We start from the raw sequence: 6,238 nt of genomic DNA on the forward strand, positions 1-6,238 counted from the left end.
AGAGCACTCCAGGGTCGTGCAGTGCATTGGACATAGGAGCTGCTGTTAAAAACGAGATCGCTGCTCCTCGACTCCTTCTTTCACACCAGCTCGCCACACTGGTGTTAGAAGTGGGATTTCGCTGAAGGATGGAGAGGAAGATGCAGAGACTGGAGCAGGACATGAGCGGACCCATTGGTGCTTGGAAAACCTGGCATGGCAAGAGACGGAGCCCGCCAGAGACAGAAGTTTTCCAGCCCACCCTAATGGCTCCAGTGCACCGCAGCCTCACCTCCCCCTAGAGGCCAGGAGGGCAAATACAGGGCAACGCCTGCTGCCGCCACCACTGACCGTCCCCTAGCAACCGGGAGGGATGCTGCGCATAGAATATCAGCCAAGCTGCCCAAGTGCAACAGGATGACACAGTTAGAGCCGTACCTCTCGCAAGTTCAATTGGCAGCATGGCAGAGCAGATGGAGCAACGAAGAAACTGCCATCCACCTGGCTGTAGGCTCTGGCATTGGAGGTAAAGGCTTTGCAGGTGCTCCTCGACCTAGCCCCAGTGGAGCAGCAGGACCTCCAGGCACTGACCATGGCGCTGGAGAGGTGATTTGGGTAGTGATCCTTCACTGAGCCAAGTAGGGAGAAGCTAGCCAGCCACCCCATCCAAGAGGGAGAGTGCCTATGTACCTTCACCGCAGATGTGCAGCTGCATGTCCGACATGGTTACCCGCAGTTCAACGCAGCCACCCAAGAGGAGCTGGTCCTCCACGCTTTCCTGGAGGGGCTCATGCTGGAGCGGTTGCACCAGCATGTCCGCCTTGCCATGTCCCAATCCTTTAGCAAGGCTCTCTGCGAAGCTGAACGGGCCAAGATGGTACTCTCCACATGGCTTACCCGGCAGAAGGCCCCCGCTCTGCGACTACAATGAACGCCCAGCACCAGCACCAAAATCCAGAGTCACCCAGCTGGCAGGAAATGATGGGGGATTTGTCTAGTAAGAGGACTGCCACTCAGGTCACCAGCCCCCCTTCAAGGCTGATGCATGCTGGTTGGCCATCTAGGTCAGACCAAAGGACTGTATCTGGACCGCCAACTCAACGGCCGATCCTGCCGGGCCCTGGTAGACACAGGGTCTACACTGAAAAAAGGGGAGGGGTGGGGTTGTACAATTTACAAAAATGCATTTCGTATACATGACATGATTCAGAAGTAAACATAAATAAATTCATTCATAAACATAAATAAATTATTTTTAGAAAACATAACTTTAATATGTGCAACTCATGTACATAACTTTTTTTTTAATGTAAATCCAACAGACTTTTTTTTCAGTGTACCATTACCCTGGTGCAACATGGTGTCCTCCCGGGCACTACTGGCCCTCTCTCAGGTGCATGGTCACCAACCAACACCCAGCTGATGATGGTCATGGGGAAAAAGCTGGCACGAGAGGGAAGAAGTCACTGCAAGTCCAGGCTGGAGACCAGGAACTGGCACACAAGTTCTGACTCGCCAAAATAGGGACCCATGCATCATCGGCCTGGACCTGATGGCCCACCCGTGTTAACATGTCAGGGGCAACCATCACCGTTGGCATGAAGACCATGGTGCTCCAGTCCAGTCGGGGGAGGAACAGACCCAAAGTCCAACGAGGCAGTCGCCAAGCAGCTACCGCCCAGCAGGCACAGAGCCCCTGTGTTTCTTTGCCTCAGTGGCTCAGAGCATCGTTCAAACCATCCTAAACCACCACAACCTGCCTCAGCCCTGACCTCCGCTGAGACGACTGAAGCCATACGCGAACTATGGCAGCGCAGCAGTAACGGCCTTGACCCACAACAGTGCCACAGACATCTTCACTGCTGGAGACGAAGACTACAGGCAGACTGGACTGGTCCAGCATGCCATCCAAACTGGCCCTGCCCAGCCCATCTGTCTGAAGGCCCATTGGCTGGCCCTCGCTAAGTGACAGGTGGCAGAGGACAATTCCGCGAGTTGGCTGCTGCCGGGGTAATTGAGCCCTCCAACAGTCCATGGGCAGCTCCGGCCGTCTTGGTGAGGAAGGACAGTGGCTGGCAGTTCTGTGTGGACTATCGACACCTTAACCCTGTCACAAAAAAGGACTCTTAACCACTCCCTCGAATCAACGACGCCCTTGACCACATCATGGGGTCCAGCTGATTCAGCTTCCTCAACCTGCGCAACGGCTACTGGTAGGTGGAGCTGACCCATGACGCGAGACCATGTTTTGGTTATTGTGGTTGTTTGTTTAGGGGGTTCGACTCGGACTATGTAGACGACCGTTCTAATAGTGACCTGGGGGGAGGGGGGCGCCATTGTTCGGCAGCCATTTTTGGGGCAAATAAAAGCACTTCCGGGATTGTGCGCTGTATGGGAGCTGCCATTAAAAAGAGATCTCTGCCACTCGACTCCTCCACGCCAGCTTGCCACAACACAATGGCAGAGCGGGTGAGAACGAGGGACTACCATGGAGACTGAAACAATGATCTGGCGATAAGGGGATGGAAAACTGGGCGGGTGAGGCAAATGAGCCGCAAATCCAGAGGGGGCCTGAGAGTGCCAGGGAATGAAGCCACGCCCACAACATATACACACACACAGAGATAGAAAGGAAAACAGCAGACACTGGGAAAAGGGGAGACAAAGGAACACAAGGGAAACAACTGGAGACATGGGCATGATATAAAACAGGACAAGAAAGAAGAGAAAAAAGGAAAAAGAGCAACAAAAAATAATGTGGCGGCACAGCGGCGCCGTGTTTAGTGCGGTCGCCTCACTGCAAGAAGGTGCTGGGTTCGAGCCCCGGGGTAGCCCAACCTTGGGGGTCGTCCTCTGCGGGGAGTTCGCATGTCCTCCCCGCGTCTGCGTGGGTTTCCTCCGGGGGCTCCGGTTTCCTCCCACAGTCCAAAGACCTGCAGGTCAGGTGAATCCGCCGCACTAAATTGCCCCTAGGTGTGTGTGTGGGTAGCGGGGTGGGGGGCTGTGACAGACTGGCGGCCGGTCTAGGTTGTCTCCCTGCCTGCCTGCCGCCCAGTGACTGCTGGGATAGGCTCCAGCATCCCCCCCCCCCCCGACCCTGAGAGCAGGATAAGCGGTTTGGATAATGGATGGATGGATGGATGGAAAAATAAGGTAAAGGCCCAAGTTAAAAGCGGCAGTAAAAAGAACAGCTTAAGGTCTACTTTTAAAAGAACTAATTGGCAGGACGCCTCGAATATCACTTGTCAGGGCATCCCATCTGTTAGGAGCATAAAAGCTAAATGCTTCTCCAGCTTCAGGAACACGACGCAGAACCTTGTCTGATGATCTGAGGCCTCTTGTTGAGAGACGTGGGTTAGCTGGTGTCGTGCTGAGCGGGAATACAAACCTGCGTACAAACGGCTGTGCATGGCCCCTTGTTGAGGGGTAGTAGTAGTAGTCGTAATAGTAGTAGATAAATGATGAGCCGTGATCAGTCAGACATATTTTTCTCCCAGCTCTCATAAGGCTACTTTTTCGCTGACCTTTGATCTACTTCCCGTTCACCAACAGATTATCAACAGGTCCCACATCACCTGTGGCTTATTCTGGTGTCGATGTGGATCAGACTTACACGTGGCTGAAACCAAACGTATACACAGCACGTACCTGTCTTGCACGGCGCCCTTATAAAACCAGCGGTCTGCAAACACGGGTTTCCAGACACGACTGCTGGGTGCTGGAGGGAGCCATGTGATTTATTCAGCAGTGCAAAAAAAAATCCATCTTGGCAGCGCCGGCCGGGTTAGATATGGAATTGAGCTGTTGTTGGTCAGCTGATAGTGAAATCCATGCTGAGCCAGATTCTGTATCTTCTCCAACAACACTCCCGCCTTCTTCCTGCTGCCGCTCTCGTTCCTCTCACTCGTCCCTCGTCTGGGATCCCTGCAGAACCCCGACACTTCATGTTCCATCTGCAGCTGTGGTGTTTTGACCCTTCACCTCCTTACTATGATGCCGGTGATCAAACTCACTCCGCAAAGGACATCGGCCGAGATGACGGGAACGGGACCGGGTCGAGATGACAAGGCCGTTTGTGAGGGGGGAAAGAAAAAGGTACAGACCCGCCGCTGCGTGAGTGCTCCTAAGATAGCACATATTTGTGTAAACTACTAAAAGCCAGGGGGGTGGGTGGGCCCCTTTAGTTGAGCGGTGTCGCTTCAGTACGTCCCTGGTTCGATTCCCGCAGTGGTCGGAAATAGGCACGGTTACACTGGCGGCAGCGGCGGGATCCGGAAGCGTGCAGGCGGGATCCGGAAGCGTGCAGGCGGGATCCGGAAGCGTGCAGATCCTTCGGCGCGCGGGAATAAAGAAACACGAGGGTCCTCTTCCGGAAGACGATGACTGCTGTAAACTATTACATGGTGCAGTACAAGCCTGGGGCGAATCCCGCAGCGGGCGGAAATATGTTCATTTGCATTAAAGTGAGTTTTAATCAACTGCACACAAAAAGCTATGATAAGGTCTACCTAAAAGGACCGTGAGCCGTCAAAAGGACGGCTCGTAATTTGCGCGTGATGGTGCGCGTCAGGTCAGTATTGATGACGCGTGTTGGTGGCGTCATTTCCTTCGTGAAGTTCGTTGCTCTGTCCTAGAAACCCACCAGCGCCCTCCAGTGGAGAGAAATAGTCTACACTTGACGTGTGATGATGTCCAACATGTCTGGTTACAGACGCGCCATGACGCTGCAGTATTTACAGGCGTTGGACGGCGGCCATTTTAAATTGTTTGAAAAGTAGAATTGAAGTTGTTAAAATGCTAATTTTGGTGTCAGTTAGTTTCATAACAGACATGCTAACATATGTAATGAATGATTCTCTCAGCTGGGTATTTATCTTGACAGAATATAGTGTAACGTGCATGGATGAGTGGACACGTTGGTCCTTGACTAACGGGTCGGACCCTTTAGTCAACTGGTTAACGTTGTCGCTTGTGGTGTGGGAAACACGTGTTCGCGTCCCGGCTGTGGTGACGGTCACCCAGACTGCCCCCCCCCCCCGTATTCGCTACAATAGAGTTTAAAAACCGGCCGTCATTTTGACCGCCCGTGGTCGTTTTATGTAGGAGTGAAATCCCGGTCGTTCTAGTGTTAAAACGGAAAGCTCCTGCAAAGACAATTTACTATTCATCCATTTATCCCAGTTGCCAGTACACCAGTTTCTAGGTTCATATAAGGTGTCTTATATCAACGGGTCGTGTCTGAATACCTTCTGGACCCGCTCCCAATCAGGATTTAGTTCAGCTGTGCAGCAGGTGGAGGCGACGGTATCGGCTCTCCCATCTGTAAACCACTGATTCTCCTTGCAACGCCTGTTTGAAATATTTCAGAGTGGAGGAGGAGATTAGAAGAAGGTCATCGCCTCCTCCATGCTGGTCCGGGAGGTTTCCCAGGGCGTCAGACGGCTCCGGTTTAGAGGCTCACGCGGTGATGTTTTGCAGGCCCCGGCGCAAGGCGTCACGTCTCCAAGAGAAAGCGCCAAGTTTCCCTCTGTTTTCATGCGACACCAGCTTCACATAAACTGTGTAATGACGACATCTGCTTTAACACTAGAACGACCGGGATTTCACTCCTACCTAAAACGACCACGGGCGGTCAAAATGACGGCCGGTTTTTAAAACTCTATTGTAGCGAATACGGGGGGGGGGGGGGGGCAGTCTGGGAGATCGTCGCCACAGCCGGGACGCGAACCCGTGTCGCCCACACCACAAGCGACGACGTTAACCAGTTGACTAAAGGGTCCGACCCGTTAGCCAAGGACCAACGTGTCCACTCATCCATGCACGTTACACTATATTCTGTCAAGATAAATACCCAACCGAGAGAATCATTCATTACATATGTTAGCATGTCTGTTATGAAACTAACTGACAACAAAAATTCACATTTTAACAACTTTAACACTATTTTTCAAACAATTTAAGATGGCGGCTGTCCCACGCCTGTAAACGCTGCAGCGCCTCGGTGGTAGTCGTGGCGCGTCTGTAACCAGACATGTTGGACATCATCACACGTCAAGTGTGGACCATTTCTCTCCACTGGAGGGCGCTAGTGGGTTTCTAGGACAGAGCAACGAACTTCACGAAGGAAATGACGCCACCAGCACACGTCATCAATACTGACATGAGGCGCAGCATCGCGCGCAAATTACGAGCCGTCATTTTGGCTGCTCATGGTCGTTTTTGGTAGATCTTTTTCTAACTTTTTTGGTGCAATTGATCT

Source organism: Lampris incognitus, chromosome 4 (genome assembly GCF_029633865.1).
Source record: "Lampris incognitus isolate fLamInc1 chromosome 4, fLamInc1.hap2, whole genome shotgun sequence".
Taxonomy (NCBI): Eukaryota; Metazoa; Chordata; class Actinopteri; order Lampriformes; family Lampridae; genus Lampris; species Lampris incognitus.